Raw genomic sequence first — 20,799 nt, forward strand, 5'->3', positions numbered from 1 at the left:
TTATCTGATTTATTTAACTATTTCTGTGCCCTGTTCTTTGCTCACTGTGCTGACGGGAAGGGAAAGCTGACAGTATTTCAGTGTGCTACAGTAGCATTTCAGAGCAGATTCATCTGCTTTCCATCAGCACTGCAGAAAAAGAAATACAACCCTTGATTCATTCTTTGTTGAACTTGAAGGCTCATTCTTTAAGTCGAGTTGCACTTTTATGTCTGTTGAGTGAGGTCTCTGTATTTCTGTAGACAAAACAAATGTAACATGCTTCAGCAGAGATAAGTATGGCAAACATAGTAGTGAGTGTCATAAAAGCTGTTGCGTAGAAGGCTTTTTATTATAAAAATGAGCCATTAGTAACTTTTGATCTCTTGCTGTGCAAATGTATGTTTTTGGTTCGCCAATAGCAACAGCCAAACTTGTTGCTGACATTTAGCAGCATCCACATGCATGTGGTTTAGACTTCAGGTCAGGAAGTGCGTAGTTCAGTTTTTCGTTGCTACAGTTTTAGAATCCCAACTGTGAATAGCATGTTCCTAATTATCATACAATAAAATTTGGGTTGTTCCCATTGTTTTATGATTAAGGAATCAGCATGCCAACATGGATGCAACAAAGACAAAACATTTTCATTGTGCTGAAATTCTACAATTCCCCCAGCAAGAAAGCTGATCTTCATTAGGATAATTGCTTCATTTCATTCATAAACAAATAGACCACAAAGTGATTATTCTAGATGCTGGAGATTATGAGCACAGTTATTGGACTTGGCAGATTTGTGTAAAGCAGGCTTTGGTACATAAATTAGCGTAACCATTGTACGAGAAAACCATATCAACATTTCAAATAAGCACAGACGGATCTCATCATCTCTCACTTTCACACTCGCCACTCTCCAAACGTCTTAGAGTTCATCCACTAATTTGTTTTTCATTTCATCTCTATAGGAATGTTGTGTTATAGCATATGTTTTGGTACTGTCGTGACTTTTTTGCCAGTAAAGGCTGTAGCTGAAATGGTGGAAGACTAAGGCTGATGGGCAGGAAATGAAACACCAAGGAGAAGAAAGAGTAAAAGGAGAATGGGTAAGAGCGATTTGGGGGATCTTGAGAGGTCAGAGCGTGCAAATTATGACAGAACAGGTCTAGATGTGGTGTTTCTAACATCCTTAGTTTAGTCTGTTAAGGCTCCAAATCGCTATTTAATGGAATGATTCGATTTTTTTTCTTGCTTTTTTGTTAGATGGTAAATTATCACTGTTGACTCAGTGCTGGTTGTAATAAAGATTTGTTGTGTTAATGGAGACAGGAACAGGAAAGTCAGGAAGAATGTACTTGTTAGAGTTGGCCAATGATTTATTCGTTGGCGTTATAGTCCTCCTTTCTCCTTCTGATGGGTGTTTCTTTAGAAAAGGTCAGCAAGAATGGCATGATCCAACAGATTCCATAGGCTAAATGTATAAAAACACTTATAAACAGAGTGTCAAAGAATGCAGCTGTCGGGTTCGCAAGCCTGGGCAAACACGAACAGTTGTCTTAGCTTCCTGAGGCATGTCCTGTGCAAACAGAACTAGAGACGGCTGGTTCAGGTCCACACTCAAAGACCACAGGACCACTGAGAGACACTCAAAGACATACACTCTCTTGCAAGTAGACGTTCTTGCATGCAGTCACATCACACAAATAAACACAAGTGCAAATGTGAGCTCATAGACCACAGAAATGTGTTGTTATGTAGCAACATTTCAAGCCACAGATCACTGTAACTGATACTATGAGCAGCTTAGCATTAGCAGCTGATGTGCGATCACTGTTATTATATTCAAATGATTTGTAGTAAAATGTATCCAAAAGACAGTCTTTTAAATTTGTTTTTAAAAACCTTTGACTTGTCAGTAAATCATTACTGAGTCACTTATGGGTTGCACCGGAAGTTAGTCAGCTGGTTAGACCACCAGCGATTGGTCGTCCACCATGTGCCATTTGTTTCTGTGCCTCCCTGAGCCAAGTGTGTGTGAGATTCCCCTCCCTATCACTACAAACCCACAGTGCCCCCAAGGCCTCTTTTTGCCTCTGTCTTGTAAACCACCTCTGGCACTGTTGGGCTTTGTTCATAATGTTTTCATTGTAGTATTGCCTCACTTTCCAGGAATTATATTCTCTGTGTGTTGATAGCCTGACTTTGCTACCCAATCATTTTCAGTGACAATTTTATGTAGTAAAAACACTTAATCTTACACAGGAGCCACCCTGTAGTAAAATGCAGATGCAAATGCATTTCTCAAGTAGTGCCAAGTCTTATTTGGCATTGCTTATACACTTGCTTTTAATATATGTACTATATAATAGATTAAATAAATAGATAACAGATTTACATTTATGAAAGTTTTTTAACCTTAGCTTATTTTTGATCTACAGTAGCTGTTTATGTGTGAGTACTCTGATGTGTTGGTGCAGCTGAGACTGAGTGTGTTCACAGTGCAAACGCGGCATTGCTGGCACTCCTGGTTTCACTTAATCTTTGACACAAAGGCACTTGCTTGTGGCTGGGATCTCAGACAGATTTAGTGACAGAGAAAGCGAGCTAAGGAGAGAGAGACCTCTGGTTAAGTGAGCGTAGATATCATTAAAAAAAAATTGCTTAAATTACTTTATATTTATTATTTGAGTATCTCCATTCACAGCAAATGGAAAATATGTTTCTATTTGTTATTTATGTAATTCTTGAAGATTGCTGGCAATTATTTGACAAACTAAGGAAAACATAGCATAGCAGGTCTGATACCATGCCAGGTACTTTGGTCACCTCAGGACCTTTTTCTCAGTTGTAGAGTACACAGACATCCGCAGATACCGCCAGTGTGATGATTTATTTGCCTGCCATTTTGTAATTACCCAGGGGGTAGAATAGAAAACATCTCTGAGATTATAGTTTCTCTAAGCATTCAAAAAAATAAAAAAAACATGATAATAATAAAAAAATAATTCCCAAGAGACTTTAAATAATTTGCCAGTAAGCTCTTTTAAGGCATCTTTTGATGTTTAATCAAGGGCTGAAACATTAATTGGAAATGTTTTCAGCATCGCTGCAGTGATGAAAATAAAAAACAAAAACTATCTGAAACATTTTTAAAAGAAAAAAATATCTGAATCCAAATTGTCTTGTTATCTCGAGTTGTATTTGTAATTACTGTTGTTGTGTTGGTTTTTTTGTTGTTTAACTTTACCTCTTGGCACCGTAGGCTGTTGTTTACAAAGACTTGCATCCTTAGATGCAGAATTATTGCATTCTGATAAGTAATTAATGAAAAAAGAGTCTTTTTGAATCTGGCTGGAGGAATTTATCCAAAATGGAAATAGCCACCTCCCATCGTACTTTCCCCAGGATATGCTGACACCATTCATGGGTTAATCACCGTATTTTTGGCAGGAGGAAGGTGTCAGTTCTTTTAGGTATACACCATCTAGTGTTCTTTTAATTGACTTCAGGAGAAACTGTATCAAGACGTGCTGATGAAGTTACAAATTGGCTAAAGCGTCTCGTTCTGAGCGCCAGATCTCCTTGTTCCTTTTGGTTTGGTTTGTTGTACTTTCTGCTGCTCAGCATAATGACGAGGGTGGAAGAGTGGAAGATTTCAATTACTCCAAGAAAGTCAAGGAGGCTGTTGAAGTTTGAAAAATACAACATGAGCTGGTTGCTCTGTGGAGATTGTGCCCATTTGGAATGTAATTAAATTGGTTTGGCTGCTTGCCAGTGAAAAAATACATTTCTTTTTTTTTTTCTCTTTGCAAATGAAAATGTATAGAGTGTTTTGCTGAAAAATACCTGGAGGGAACAGTAAGCTGTTGAATATTTGTAATACAGCTTGCATTGTGCAGTTGAAATGAGTTTTGAGATGAGTTATCCGTTGTGGTTTCCCCTTTGACATTTCAAAGGTATGCAGCTTTTGAACCATGGATTTACTGTAATCTATTTTTTTCTATTATTGATGTGTGGTTGAGTTATAAAGTGTAGATTGGCTTCTCTGCCATTTCACTAGCTTTGCCATATCAGAAACCACAAGGCCACTGAGCAGCAGCAGACTTTGTAATAATGTTATATACATGGTGACATGTGAAGCAGAGTTGTTGGTCCCAGTCAACACAGGACACTGTGCAAAACTGGTGTTTACTTTACACAAACACTCCTAGTAGGCTTCACAAAGTAATCAGTCTGTGGTGAAAGAGATATTTCCGAATTGCATAATTTGAACATGATAAGCACATAAATATGCTGTGAAATTGAGGAACTGCAATTTTTGGCAAATATAATAAACCATAAATGTCATGGTAGCAAATGTTCTCACATAATTTACCGCCCCAGTTTACACTAGACATTACTCCGTTTCTGAAAAACAAGTTTTTAGGTTTTAATAATTTGAATCTTTAACGAGTAACTGAGTGAAAAAGAGAAACTGTGATAACTGTGTTATCATTTCTTCTCCTTTAGTTACGAAGAGCAAAAGCAATTGACATTTGAGATTGTTTTAGCACTCACGGTGTGCAACATGATCTTCCACCTCTTCAAATGACCGCAAAAGCAGCATAAACCTCAAAGATAAAAATAAAAAGATTATTGGTACGTGCACTGTTAACTTTCAAGAGGAAAAGAGAGAGAGGAAGGGAGGGAGGGTCAGAGTGAAGAACCACAAGGAGAGTGTGAGCTGTTAGGTTTGTTAGGTTGTTGTGTGTTTGTTGTGGAGTATTATAAAAATCCAGCCGCTTCTGATCCACTGTTCCCTGATCTGCAAATGGATCGAGCTGCCCAGCGGAGCCATTCTTACAAAATCAGCCTGACATGGCGTTATAATAGCTTTTTCTTGTACGTGTTCTGTCAAATCAACTTAGCTTCTTTGGGTGCTATTTTAGTGGTCACAGAGTCGATTTTTTTTTGTCTGTGTTGCAGCTTATCCCCAGAGAGCCCATGGAAATATACTCATATGTCCAATGCCATAATGCCATCGTTTTAGCACTATGACACTTTTGGAAAGTGTACTTTGAAACCAGATCTGTGAAGCGAGGCAGAGAGGTGCTGAGCTGATGAGCTAATTAGTGGGGTCTACCACTGTTGTGCTAATGGCTCTTGCTCATGCATGTGTGTATGTGCTCAGGCTGTTTTTTTAAGGCTTAATCCAGCATGCACACGACAAAGCCTGCTAAGTGAATCAAACGGCTGGGTATCAGTGGAAACAAGGCTCCTCAATGGAACTGCAAAGATAGAGCAAACGGGCACAGATATGCCAATACACCTTTAGGGCATTGACTCTTTGCCATAATGCTTTCATATGCCTCTGAATGCAAAGGCTTTTTGTTGTTGTTGTCTTAGATACATTTCTGGGAAAACATGTATTTGTGTGTGTGTGTGTGTGTGTGTGTGTATTTGAGAAAATCTGGACTCAGGAACATACTGTAAAGCTATAAAAAGTAGGTTTCTACTGTTGCAGCCCCGCGATTGTGCAATCAACTACAAAACAAACACGTTCTAGAGAGAGGAAGCGATTGAAAGATAAATCTTTATCTGGCAGGCAGAGAAAAAAAGAGCTTGTTGAGCAATTTTGTAAACTTACACTGAATAAAAATAATAAAATAAGTGGACCTGGACAGCACATTGTCACTGTTCCATATAAACATGCGAGCAAGATGAGGCAGTTCCTTTTCCCAAGCATGCACGTGCTGACATGACACCAGCTCTCACTTTCATTTGTGCTTATGCACCTGCTGACACTCACTGTTATTTTCATTATAGTCGTTGTTCTACATGTTCTTACCACAGTGTGATTGCACACTAGGCAACATGTTTCTAAAACTATATAGAAAAGTACTTGTCAAGACAGCTCAGAGTGAGAATTTCTGGGGATTTGTATGCTTTTCGAACACTAAAATTCACTTTGTTAAAAGGAAAAGCTGCAGGTAAAGTTGTTATTTATGTTACTGCATTGTTCAATACTCAAAGCTGGACAATGGATTGGAGACCACACAGCATCTGTAGCTATAAATACATTTGTTTTATATAACTAAAAGGAAACTAAAGATAGCCATAGCAAAACAAAACCAACAGAGGCCAGGAAGGCTGACTGCCACCAAGTAATGTCGTGCAGTTCAACTGAGTGAACTCCACCCACCACCTTGCTTAAGCAATCGCACAATCAACAGATAACAAACGGCTAATATTTTTGATGACTGAGTAGTAGTTAGATTGCTGGATTTATCCTCTCAAATCTGAGGTTTTGGTGATTTTCTTAGTTATCTCACTGTGTTTTAGTTTCCCAAAACCAAAAGTAAAAGTACAAATGAGCATTTTAATATAAAACAATAAATCAATAACAAAGTTAATTAAGTGTAATGTTGTATTGTTGATATGGTTATATAATATTGGTGCATTTAATATAATCTTTTATAAATAAAATCCCTCTTGCAAAGGTTTCTTACTGAATGAAAAAGACAACTGAATTGCACTGGAAGCAGGATGAGAACCACATGCAAAAAATTCACAAACTATCCAGTAATCTGTCAGAAACACTATATTCAAGCCTGCTTGTGTGCTGTTTGCATTTAGATGATCCCCCCATTCCTGACATCCTTTCATAATTAAATGAAATTTTCCGTAGTCCTTCAGCTTTATTTAGTGTATTTGGCAACTACAGTCATTAAGCTGCACAAACATACCAAAGCAACAAAGCAACACGAAGAGTAAGCAGGTCTCATGTATGGCATAGAGGCGACAAATAAGCTAATTGGGGATTAACGGTTAATGACTGAACGAGGGAAGACAAGTGCCGAACCCCGTTTTGTGCCAAAGTCTGCAGTGATGTTTTTTTTCTTCCTGGCTCTGTTCACCTCACCTGCCATGCTTTTGTTCCTATTCCTCTGCATTATCATCCTCTCAGTCCCACTTAGCCGGATTTCTTTTCTCTCCACTCTCTCATTTTGGTCTCTCTCTGTCTCTCTCGAGCTGATTCTCATCCTGTATTAGTTGCAAATGCAGAACTAAGTAGCTGTGACAACATTCTCAGATGCTCCAGCTGTCACAGATTTATTGAGTTATTAAAGTAATGTACTGTGATTAAAAATGCTAATTTTCCCTGAATCGTATGCCAGCTTACATATTTTTTTTCAATAGCTGATTTAATTACATGGAAAATGAAACAAGGGTTGATGATTCAATCTTTGCAGCCAATTGCCTCGCCATACAAAAATGAATTACCTCATGATACAGAATTATTGTTTGAGCTACAAAAAGTGAAATGACAGTGGAATTGTATAAATAATCAGAGCTTTTTTGGCGTTGCGTTGTGCAAGCTGTGGCGAGCAAATGCTCATATTATGCTCATATTTGAACCATCAAATATATTAGGTTAGTTAGCATTTTGCTTATACAGTATATAATCTCAGCAATCTTACCTCAGGCCACAATATGAAAGCAAAGCTTTGAAATGAGTAAAAAAAACTGATCCATTAAAATCCTTATCTCAATGCTCAAGTGCGCTCAGAGCATGTAGGATAGTTCTGGTTTTTATATTTAAAGCATGGATTTTAAATAACGAGAGAAAAAAGTTTCTCCGACCAATATTGTTTGAATTGTGTCCTCGTCTATTCGGAATAATTTCCTTTCCCCTGGGGGATTTGTTCAGAGTGCTTTCCTTGGCTCATTTTGGCCTCTCATTATGCATTCATGTATTCGTTTATATAATGCGGCACGCTGCAGCTTCATTGGACAAATCTCAGTTGTTTTGGACACCATTGTGTATGATACACGAATAGTAACATTTCTTTTTAACTGGGTGTTCTTTAGTTTTACTTCCCACAGTCTATTTCTCCTGCTTAAGTGATTTTGCAAATTATGCAAGACCTCTTTTAAACATCACCAGATTGAATCAGCTACTGAAAAAGTAATTTTCATTTAAATAATGAGATAGAACTTCTCCCTTGATCGCTTGATCTTTGCAGAAAACTTTTGCTGAGCAGCGGATCACACTGTGCCCTTATTCCAGTCTTGTAAAATCTTTGCAAGATGGGCCAAACAGCATCATACATTTTTTTTGAATCGCTTCCAAATTTTCAGGGTTCCGTAACAGATTGAATAGTACCTACTGTATAGGTGAGCTTGTCAAATATCCATGATCATGTCACATATCTTTTCCACTCTGGAAAGGATTGGGTTGTATATGGAGTTCAGTGGAGTGAGTGGCTCCAGCCCTCCAGATGTCCTAGACATAACAGAAGCTTGTCAGCTCTGTAGCTGGGCTCTAAATGGGTCACTCTCCTTGATATCACACAGCTACTTCACAATGACCCCACTGTTCGCCTGATATTACAGCACACCAGGTGGCTCACTACGAAAGTCATGGCTAGACAAATATGGACTGCATATGCTTGTAAAAAAAATCCTAATATCTGACTGCTGATTTCAGAATTAAGGTATGAACATGACCTTTATTCTTGCACCAACCTCAGATGATAGAAACCTCTATGCATGTTTCGTTTCATTTCCCCTCTTCCAGCATTGTGTGCATGGCTGTATATAAGATTACATACAGGGAGCTCTGCAGAGCAGAGGAGGCAGTAACTAAACTGAGGGTGAAAGGGAGAGGGTTGGGTGCATGGCAGTTCAGTGATTTCTGATTTATGGTTTGATTACAGTCTTTCCATCCTGCTGAAGACTGGCTGTATTTGCCTGCATCACGTGAACTTTTTCCTCACATGGCCTAGTCATGCAGCAAGCTCTGGCTCATTCTGCTTCTTGTCAAAATGAAACATACATATGCACGTATAGACTTACATCTGTGGGATGGCATTAAGCCACACACAGACGCACACGCACGCACATTCACACACAATGATGGCGAGATAAAATGGAGAATTGCTCTTTTAGTCAGCTGAGCAGTCTTCTCTCCTGCAGCCTGGCAACCATTCAATACAATTTATCTCTTACTGGGATATAATATTGGTATTCACAAATGCAGCCAGTAAAGGGACAAAAAACAAGCAGTACAATAAGACGGTGTGATTTGAGCACAGGTGTCCACCGTCTTGGATTCATGATATCCCACTCAACTGAATGAAAATCAGCATATTTATTGCTGCAGATATGAATGAGGAGCCAAACTCTCTTCATCTAGAATGTCAGCGCCACTGTTTGCAAGAAGAGTAGCCTTGAAAATCAGACAATGGGCCTTTTTTTCACCTGTAGCTGGCTGGATATTCTTTACTGAGAGCTGCATTCCATTAATAGTAGTGATCAGACCTTGGTGAGAAAGAAACACAGTAGCTAAGTGTTCTCCCTTTATGTGCCATTAGTGTTTTTAACCAGCATCGATCCACCTGCATTTCCACTATGTTGGTGTATGAATAGGATGAAAGCTCCTGTGAAAGAGCCAGCCACTGATATCATGTCTCCCCGGGCGTTCATTAAACTGCCATTCATTCTTGTATTTTAGGCCTCTTACTTTGAATTCTCTTCCACTTCGCATTTTGTTCCATGGGCTGAAGTAGACCGTTTGACTTCATCTTCTCACGGTTATGAAACACTTCAATAAAGTGGGGAGCCAGTATAAAATCTGTCTTGATTTATAGCTTTGGCAGGACAGTTTGATCTGTCAAAATGTAGCATTGTCGTAGTGAAAGGTTAATAGCTGATCAGAGTTTCAATAAATAAGTTCTTTCGATAAAAGAGTCAGGAGAATGTGGAAATTTGCTGTGCACTTTTATGTTATTGCAAAGAACAGATAGTCTCACCTTATCTGGTCTGTAGGGTTTTTTTTCTGTCTTATTGTAGGGTCTATACTTTACAGTATAAAGTGCCTTGAGGCAACTATTGTTGGGATTTGGCACTAAAATCGAATTGAACTGAACTGAATTGAATCGAGAGACAACAGTTTGACTTTATTTATCAAAAGTCTAAAGCACCAAAGCTCCTGTGCGTTCACCTTGGTATGCTACAGACAGCCTGACAGCAGAGTAGAACTGATTGTCTCTGGCAGCACTCAGAAAGATGTGAAATTAACACCTACTTAAAACAGGAAAAAAAAGACCTATCAGAATGATGGTTGAGCGTGCAGCAGCTCTGGCTTCAGCAGGTACATTTGAATATGAACATCCCTGAATGAAAGGTTATGACCCATAAAGAGGGGGAACGATTTGAGCGAAGCGTGCTGAGGGGAGAAATGTCAGAGTGAGAATGGCAGGAAATATGTTAGTGACAAGGAAAAAGCTGCCCCTGGTATTCTAGAGCCCCAATGAGTAAAAATAGGGCATTGGGCAAGAAGGCAGGAAACCAGCAGAGCGAGGCCTCTAGTTGGAATTTCTTCTGGGGAGGAGAGATAAGAGACTTAACTCCCTCCTGTCTGGGCTGGCTGACTTTAACATGCGACATTTGATCACTGATTACTTATGTAGAGATGGACAGAGGAAGAAGAGATTGAAGAATTGAATAAATGATTTGAGCACTGAGAGTGCTGTGAGCACTGTTTCGGTGCGCTTTCTGATGACTTGTCAGTTATTGAGCATTGACATGACATTTTAATTAGGTCAAGACTCGTGATGGAAACCAAAGACCACGCTCACACTTTCATGAGAGCTCTCTCACGCAAATGCACATTTATGTGTGCATATATACTTCACACACTCTCCTGCGCTCATAAACACACTTTGAGGTAATGGCTGAGGGGTGGAAAGTACCCTGTGTGAGAGTCTTGGGTTCCTCAGGTTGGAGAGTGGAAGTTAGACAATAAACAGTGGCCTTATCGTGCTTCGGGCAGAGCTTCCAACCTGATAGTTCCACATATGACTTCCAGCTATTAGAAACAAATATGACCTCTATACCACTTGTCTCAGCCCACTCACTCCCATGAATAAGCAATTATTTTAGGACCCTCGGTGGTAACTTTGTCTCAGCGTTGAGATTTTAGACTGCCGCGTGCATTAGCCTCGGCCCTGTGCTTCTTCACTGTCACTTTACCACACTGATCAGGCTGTTTTATTAGATTTCCCTGTAGTTACGTGACATCACTGACACAAGATTTATTAGGGTTTTTTACAAATCAAATTTCCAGGCCTAGTGGAATGTGAGATTGATGGCCCAGAAAAGGCGAGACAACAAGGTCATTATCATATCATTGATTACAGTAATTTGTACATGGTGTGGCAGTTGTTCATCTGATAGGGCGTTCACTGACAACTACACAGTTGACAATGTGGCCACTTCTTATAAACTGTGGGTGGTTCAGGAGTTCCTGATCTCGTGCAGAAAGAAAAAAAGTCAGAACGTGGCAGGCATCTACGCAGAAACTAATTATAGTGTACAACAGCTCAACACTTAACATCAACAATGGAGGTCGTCTACATTTATTATTTGCTTTCGACTGTTTTATTCCTGTTCTGAGAGCAAAGAAACATAATTCTGGATAGAAGTGATCAACCTTGCATTGCTTATTTCCTCATGAAGTGTGTCTATTGAATTTGTATCTGTGAGGAGAAAAGACAAATACATTTATCGAGCGTTTGATTTTCTCCCAGCCAACTGCTTTGAGACTCTTATTTTAGCTACTGATTTAAAAAAAATTGAAATACTCATTGAGGATATTAATTCCCTTTGAAGAGATGCGGCCGGAAATCCCGACCTTTAAGATGGTGGGAAAACAGAAGAATAGTCGCTCTGTTTGAAACACGGCGTGGCATAATTAGAGTTTAAAGACACAAGTGGTTTCATGTAAAAGAGAAAATGTGTTACATATGCGCCCTTATGTGTCCTTGTTGTGTCCAGTTACTGTCATATTGAGGACACAGCCTTCCTCCCAGCAAGACTGCAGTGTGAGACAATAACCTAAATACCTGGCGGATTTCAGACTTTCATTCTTTCTCTTTTTCTTTACTTCACTCTATCTTTGTGATCCCTTTTTATTCTCCCCCCACCTCCATCTCTCTCTCCTTCTCTCTCGCTGTCTGTCTCGCTCTTCCTCCTTTTTTTTATGCACCCGCTTACCCACACTCCCTCATGGTCACTCTCTTAAGTGATTGCTACATTTCATCTCATGGTAAATCGGCCATCAGCCCAGTGAGCTATCATTATGCAAATGATGGGCAATTCAATTTCAGCTGGTCGGAGGGGGAATTTCTAATTAGGGTGAGGCACAGCACTCAAGATAGAGAGAAAGATGTAAAAGCAGAGGGAGACAGTAAGGTGGAGAGGTGCTGTAAATGGATCTCATAGGTAAAGTGAGAGGTAGAAGAGAAAACCTAGAAATGAAGGAGCATCCATCCACAAAATTAACGTCTGCATTGCACATATAATCTTTAGTCAGCTATTAGTTGCTAGCATCTTTCTCCTCCTATTGTTTTTCCCCTTTCTTTGATCATTTCTCACCAGTTAATTTTAAAGTACTGGCTTATCAGGTTAGAACATGTTTTCACTGTGGGATCCTCTCCAAACCTCATAATTTAAAAAACATGATCTCTTAAATTTAGTTTAATCGCACTGATACTAAACTTTTTACGATTTCACATGGCGAAAGGGGGAGGACAGTTAGTGCAAACTATAAATACTTATATTGACTGACTCATTTGCCACTTAGGTCATTGTAGTTGTCTCATACCTCATTTGTAGTCACACTTACAAAGCATTTAAGAGGTTTTTATACTCTAAAATATGAATCATGTTCCCTTCCCTGATACATTACAAGAATTTCTTCTCGTTGTGTGAAGTCAGGTTTCAAGTTCTGTCAGTGTGTGGTGTCGCCTCATGTGACTGATGCAGACACTCATTCAGTTGAGAGTGGGGGCGGGAGTGGGGGCAACCCTGCACTGCAATTAACAGATGTGAACTCTGTCTGTAACATCACATTCAGACTATCAGTAGATGTGACAGTTTACTCAAATGCTTCACATGCAGACTGTTGGTTGACGTTACAACAAATGTATGTTTCCTAATCGACTAAAATGCAGGCTTTTGGTAGAGATTGCAATTTTCCAGTGTAGTAGTTCTGAAAGCAAAACACAAAACAAAGCCTTGACAACTCTTCCGAAGCAAGTTCAGACTGAATACTATATTTCATTTAAATGCGAACTGGATGAGACAAACAGTTGTCAAGAAAAGCACAGAAAACACAAAAAGATGTACAGAGATTCTTTGATGCATTAGTGAGTAATATGACTTAGGTATCTCCAGACTTAACGTGATGACGACAATTAATGTATCTGCAGCATCTGCAACTTCGTTTGTTACATTTGACGAATAATGTTTCTTGATGTTGTGCTGCTGTCAGAGTGGACTGGTATTGTGCAGCGGATTTATTTTGATGGAGTGTCTCTTTTCTTCCTATTGTTGTAATGAAGCATTGGGCTTGTCTGTTTTTGTTATTTATTCAGCAGCCCAGAGGGACAGCATGTTTCCTGCAGGGAGAAGAAGAGAGAGAGGAAGAAACAGCTGGTCAAACTTTTTCATCACGATTAATTGAATGTGCTCAATTTACCTGCGTATGAGAGATGTTTGCATTCTTTAGTAGTTTGTGTTTGTGTGTTAGAGCTAAGCAAACTGTCACTTCTGATTTGATAAATCTGTCGGATCAGTTTCTGTTTTTGCGCGTCAACATATATCTGAACATGTGTAGGTGTGTGCATGTGTTGGTTATGACACACACGCTCGCGCACACAGACGCACACAGACGCACACACACAGAACAGAGGATTCAGCTGAGATCAGCAGCTCACCCCGGGCTGTCAAATATTCTGTCAGCACAGCCCAAGAATCACAATTGGACTCTTTGGGAGGCATTAATTCAAAGCACCGTAACAATGCTCTCTGAAACCAAATCAACTGCCTGTAGTCAGCATATCAACTCCCAACTAACTCTCTCTCTGTATCTCTCTATCTCCATCTCCCTCTCTTCTGGCTTCCGTTGCACTAACTTTCCCAGCTCTGTCTTTACAGCAATGCCTGTTTTACCCCCAACCCTGCCCCAGTCGTTCTAAGATGTGTGATTGAACTTCTAAATATGTTTTGGAAACCGAGTTTCCTACCACAGATATTGTACTGTAACTACCTCTTGAGCTCAGACCATGTGAAAATGATGTTTCTAGACAAGAATGAGCAAAAATAAACCAAAACACTAATTAATTAAAAACTCTGTGTCTTAAGCTTTCTATCATTTCGAGCAGTGCTCCGCACTGAGGTCATGGTTTGGAATAAACACATGTCGTTGTTGCTTTAGCCAGGTCAGTTACCACTCAACAAGGGCTTACTATGTTTACATACATGAGAACAAAGTATGATGCAAATAAAAGACTGCAAGGTCTGACTACAGTAGTATTAACTAGGAATGCTTTTAGTGTTTGAAGGGTGAAAAGGACAGTTAGAGTAAGTAGAATTTAAAGTGTTTTTTGCATAAAATCCCAAAATATTCCTTTTAAAATTATATTATGCAAGTCACCCTACATTTGAGAAGCTGGAACTTTGAGATTTTCTTTAAAAGAAACAGGTTTAAGAATTGTTTAAAGATTTTTTGAGCCAGTGCCACAGAGTTCAGTATTTATAGCCATAACTAACATAATATAGTTGGAAAATTATTGTGGGTTACACGTATTTCTTACAGTCTAATTGTTTAATCATATCAGCACTACCTTTCATGACTTATTACAGCTATTGTAACAACACGCAGTATGTTTATAGTGCCAGTGCTGACAGCTCAGTATTGTTAATGGAAACTTTTTACAGTATATCACAGTTTTTGCCTTTGAGTTTAGTGACCTATAAAGCCTGAGATTCGGGAGTATTTGCTCTCCTCAGCAATCCTAATTTATTAAAGAATCATTCTGCCCAGTGTCTGTTTGTACTAAAGTAATCCAACCTTTGCATGTTTCATTTGTAGAAAAAAAAAGAAATGACAAAATCCCTGTTTTTGTATTAGCTAAAGCTTCTCCCAGCCATCTGTTTTCTGCCTGTAACACACTAGTTGTGTCCAGTGCACAGCAGAGGTGCTGGTTCTGCTTGTCATCTGTTGGTTGTAACTTGTATCGTTGTAACACTGTGTTTTTTTGTCCTCAGGAAACAGCCTTATAAAGATGAAGGGTTTTGAAAATAATCAAAAACAGAGGATAAAGGAAAATGAAAAGTTCCTTTTCTTCTCTCTGAATCAGAGAGGGCAAGGGCTCTGACTGCACTTTATTAATGCACTCCATCTCGCTCACTTCTGTGTCAGGCATAATACAAAGGGCAGGTGTGTGCGTGTGTGTGCGCACGTGTGTGTGTGTGTGTGCGATACCGTGAGAGACAAAATGACGGTCGAGAGAGTGAGCTAATTTTTCTATCATTAAGACTTATTGCAGTAGTTATCCTTTGCAAAGGGTGTAGTGTTATAACGTTCCTTGTGGCATCTTTGTAATTGCCTTTGATGTAAATGATATATATATATATATATATATATATATATATATATATATATATATATATATATATATATGTGTGTGTGTGTGTGTGTAGTTTAATGATGGCTTGTCCTGTGCATTCATTTTTACTGTAAAAGCCTGATTACCTTCACTTTAATTTTGAATGTAAGCTTTTTAGATGATCCTTAACAAAAAGAAAACCCCAAAAAACAATTCTTGATCTCTGACTGAAGACTAAATTCTAAAATGTTTATTTCTGCTGTGTGAAGAGTTAACTATGGCTTTAATCCACTCTGTAATCCCGTCAGTGGACTGTATGCAGTATCTAAGCTTGGGTACAATTTTAGATGCCTCTGTTGTATCTCCTATCTCACTTGAAAACATGCAGCCAAGCTCTACATTGTTGTTTCAGTAGATACAGAATCTACTTTCTGTCACGGCCCTCTATGCCTTAAGGTAGACACAAGAAGTCAGGAAAGCATGAGAAATGCGAACAGAAAAAACAATACAAGAAAGAAACACAGTGTCATAAAAGTTTGAGAGAAGAGGGAAAAGCCAAATGCATAACCACAACTTTCGCAATTAGTTATAGTTCTCGCAACATTTTCAACTGTTCACCGGGTGAAACAGCGTGGCTGCAGTCACTCTGATTAAGGCCCAGGTTGGATTACAGTGAATTACCACGTTATTGAGAAACCCTGTGATTTCTGTCACCAGCAGCAGACGGCATCTTGGCTTGAGCGTAGCTAGAAAACAGATACAAACATTACCTCCTCATTGTCACTTTGCGCTAAACTTTTTCCGTGTTTAAAATCAGGAGCGTGCAGTTGCAAATTAACACGCCATGTTAATTTCGTAAAATGCTTGCAAACTGACTTGAAAATCAATGAAAGGAACATGGAGAGCTAAACGAATATACAGATTAATAGAGACTGGAGAGATACACACACACAAACACACACGCACACACACTACTACCCGTAAATTATGATCTGTGTTGACTAGTGGAACAAAAACTATTGGAGAAACGTAAACACAAGATGAGGCAACAAGACAAGACAAAGGGTGGAGGCAAAGTGAGGGGTGTAGGAGATCGGAAAGTACAAAGCTATACTATCTATACTTGGCTTTTACTGGAAAGTACAAAGCAAGTATAGATATAATATGAAGGAAAAACTGTGTTAATTTTACTTATAATAATTATTTGGTCGAATTGTTATAATGGCATTTCTTCCCAGTGCAGCCTTAATCATACAAACTGACATGTTTACAGTAGGAATGAACATGTAGTCGCTGGAAAAGCTGCGGTCAGCTATAAACAGCCACAGCTTAAATGCTGCCGTTGGCTGGATATTCCCAATGGTGTGATCAGTAGTTTGAGAGGCAGTGCTGGCCTGAGGCAAGTAGCCCCTGGCTTCATGTCCTGGTTATGGTCGAGCTGTTTAAGCTTTAGTTGACATTAAAACATAAATGTCTTTCTGAGCGCAGTTCTTGGAAAGATATAACAGTACTTAAATACAGCTAAATGGAGTTCAGTGTTTACTGAAATATCTAAACCAAATTTATATTACACGTTTATTAAATTTGAAACGGCTTTAAACACAAGAAACATATTAATGCATTTTCTTTCAGCACATCATTATTATTATTATTATTTTTGATATAGTTTTGTACACCCTTCTCTTTGAAATAAACAGCACTTACATGTCAGTGTTTTCAAGGTCTGCAGGCTGGAACTCACAGATGGTAGCAGAGAGACTGTGGATAAATTAACATCAAAAGATGTCAGTTAATCCTTTTCAAGTTCCCTGCAAAGAAAACTTAGTTACATAAAGTTGAGGAGTGGAAAAAAAAATCAAAGCAAGCTGTAATAATATTCTAGTAGGATTACAGAACATACAACCCCTCCAAATATAGATGTACTTTCAGCTTTTCCTTAAAAATGTAACACAAACACTAGTAAGTGTTAGAATCACAGATCACAAACAAATGAGAAAAACCTGTAACATCTGTCCTCAAAATTATATCACATACTGTGAAAAGTGTATGAAAGAAAATGATTCATCACAATGCAATATGCAAACTGATGTTGTATTCTGCAGCTGGTTTTCTCTCAGACTCTTAAAAAAACCACTGAAAAAGTGATTCATACTCTGTTACTGAGTGTTAGACCACCACATCTATAAATCCGACTGATATTATGTTTATGCAACACAGCTGACAAGTTTTTAGTAGAGCATAAGAAATAGCCATTTTAAGGGTGTAAAGACTGATTGACTGTTTTGAATGAGTGTAATGTTTTGTATTATTGATCTTCTGATGTCAGTGTGCACCCATTGTTGAGTGCTTACTATACAAAGTGCTGTGTACAAGATATATCAGTAGAGAATGTGTGTACAGGCATGACAGTGTGTGTGTGTCTGTATGTGTGTGTGTGTGCACACATACATTGCAAGTATTTTAAACCATAGACGAGTGATAGTGTTTCCTCATAAGCCTGTCTCGGCCTTGCATTCCTCTCATTGGTAGAGTCTGGTGTGTGCCGGCTTTCAACTAATCTGGGAAGAATGTCGGTTTCAGATGCACATGTGTTCCATTAAGTCCAGATCTGCGTAAATAATATAACATGCAACAGCTAGCATTACAGGTAACCATACCCCCACAGCTGCTCCTTCGGCTTTACAGTCCCCCAGTGGTGCAGCCTATAAAAAGGGAAGGCCAGTGTTGATTTCTAATGAGAAAATCTATTGCAGTGCTCACTGTGTTTTAAACAAGCTAATATCGCTTTGCAAAAAAAGAGAGATTATTTGGCAGTTCAAAAATATGACTCGAGAAATTAAATTGTATTGGATAAAAATTGGATACCTCTATATTAGATAAGAAAACTTGGAAAATGTGCATTGATGGTGCATTAATATATGTTAAATGGTACGCTGACAGATATTTGAATTACTCACCTTGACATGCATCAGAATAAAACAAATCTTTATGTAAATCAAAATGAAGACATGAATGTTTGTTGCATGGCTGGAGTCTTGCAACCATGCATGCTTCCCAAGTTATTAATGATTCTATATGCAGACCACTGCCATTAGACCTTTGTGTTTATTGTCAGCCTGCTCTGCTTGTAGTGATTGGCTTGGCCCTGCCAAGTGGCAGGCCAGTGTTTGCTTGTGCTGTCTGCCTGGGGAAACCCCTTTTGTCCCCAAACAGACACTGTATATAATACAAAGTTCAGAGGATGCCAGCGTCTTCCTGGTGTGGTGCAGCGTCTTCCTGTGGCAGATAAACAAAGTTAGTTAGAAGTTCCGAGTCATTTATTTAGTTATGTATTCATTTATGTTCCTTTTACTTTTTCGGCAAAGATTACAATAGCATGAACAAACAAGTGAATCTTGCCTGCTCTATTTTGGTCAGCAGTAGAGAGTGGGTGGGCAGGATTTAAAAAAAAAAAATAGAGAGAGAGAATAAGAGGTTAGATTCAACCCGAGGTCAAGTAGACATGGTACGGCATCTGGTTTGGCAAAAAATATCACAGAAACCCAAACCTGACCAAAAAAGTCAAAGAGAGAGGTGAGAGCCTCTGAAGTGAGTAGAAAACAAAAGAAAGGTGTCAGAGAACAAGTGTAAAGAACAATGCTTCTTGCACTTGCAAACTGTTGTGAGCCAGCAAGGAAATGTGAGGAGTTTGGCTTTTGCTGTTCTGGGTGCCAGCACTCCTAATGAGTCTGTCAGGGCCAGTTAGCACAGCCAGGCCTGCTTGTGTCCCCTCCAGGCCATAGACAGCTGTTATTAGCCCCGTAATGGCATGCCACAGGGCCAGATTAGCCTGGCACAGTGGAGAAATATCAAACATTCACTTACTGTGGCTCCTTCGCTGGCTAAAGAAACTGTTTGGCAAGGAATTCATTTAGCTGTGATGCTGGCAAGCTACCTAACAAGCCCCAAAAGAAAAAAGGTCTTCAGTGAGAGATGGAGTTAGTGTACAGTAGCTCCTCTGGAAGAAAATGTTTTAGTTCAAGCAGATCGGGTCAGATTTCTGATCCCTATTAAGAAACACGAGTCACATCTCACATGGAATCATGCTTTTGCTTTATGATTAAGTAGACATGGTTTGCTGTTTTCTTTTTGCCCGGTGATGATTGGCAAAACAGCACATTCTTATCTTTACTAATGCTGTATCATCATTATGCAAACCTCATCGACAAGATGGCCACTGCTGTCTATTCATCTGTTTTTACCTTTCATAATGAGCACAGGAAATCAAAACCTTACACAGCAAGTACTCTCACTCTGCCTTGGGGGATAGTGTGCACTATGCACTGTCTGTGATCAGCCCACAACATCTGATCAGCATACTGGTAACAGTTACTGATCTATAAAGTACGCATCTTACATAGTATACTGTAAATCATACTCTTGTTTCGAGTCTGCTGTTTTCTGCATATGAATATGCAAGCTTTTGCATATCTGGCTTTGCAGCTTGCATCTCATGGCAATCACTCTGCATTTAGATCCATAAACACAATATACTAAAGTGTGTTTAGGGTGTTTTCCAATAAGAGCTGGGGCCGAGTGACTATTTTACACCTATATGTGTTTTCCTGTCTATAAGCTCTTACACATGTTTTCCTTGAAGTAAAAGGCCAGCTGTGGTTAGTTCATGCCATTTAAAAAAAATATTGTTAAGCACTGCATGTCTCACTGCAAAACACTCTCAGGCTAATGCCCTTGAATGTATTTATGTCTTTCTGGGTGTTCTACATATGCACCCTGTCTGCGTGTTAAAGGAAGAAGAAAAGTGATCTGAGGGAAAGATAATGTGATATTTATTAATTACTGTATTGTGTGTTTTCTTTCAACAATTTGCATCATATCCTCATTAGCAGACCATATGGATTGAGTGTGGCAAAGTCATTATGTACTATACAAAGCAAGCAGCTGCTGTAGTTATTTCCAAATATAAAACTATGTCTTGTCCTCTTGTTTATGAGGGGGCAGTTTTCTACATCACTGATGGCAGCTTTTATTTTCACAACAGGCAGAATACAAAGCTAAAAGCGGGTCGAGAGAGAAAAAATAGATGTAGCCCACTTTATCAATGAACACGCACAAAGCACGCGTTCTCACTATTCTAAAAATCAGATGACTGAAACAACACAAAACCTATTGAACACATGTTACTGAAGAGTGATGCTAATGTGCAAACAACAGAATATCGAGAGAATAACAGATACGCAGTGCTGTGCGTACTAGCTGAGAGTGAAGTGAGGAGATTGATAAAGACAAAGAGATTAAGAGCATTAGATTTGAAGTAAATCCTGTGAGGTACCCATGCTGCGGCTGTGGGCCACAGTGTGAACCCCACTGAGCTACACTCTCTCTTTCC

At 39.1% G+C, this 20,799-nt stretch overlaps 1 protein-coding gene across 5 annotated transcripts in view; it reads left to right on the plus strand.

The window, feature by feature from the left end:
• The window catches only part of tox2 (TOX high mobility group box family member 2), a 105,028-nt gene that overhangs the window by 25,288 nt on the left and 58,941 nt on the right, over window positions 1-20,799 (plus strand). The window lies entirely within an intron of this gene.

Source organism: Astatotilapia calliptera, chromosome 5, assembly GCF_964374335.1.
Source record: "Astatotilapia calliptera chromosome 5, fAstCal68.1, whole genome shotgun sequence".
In the NCBI taxonomy this organism is placed as follows: domain Eukaryota; kingdom Metazoa; phylum Chordata; class Actinopteri; order Cichliformes; family Cichlidae; genus Astatotilapia; species Astatotilapia calliptera.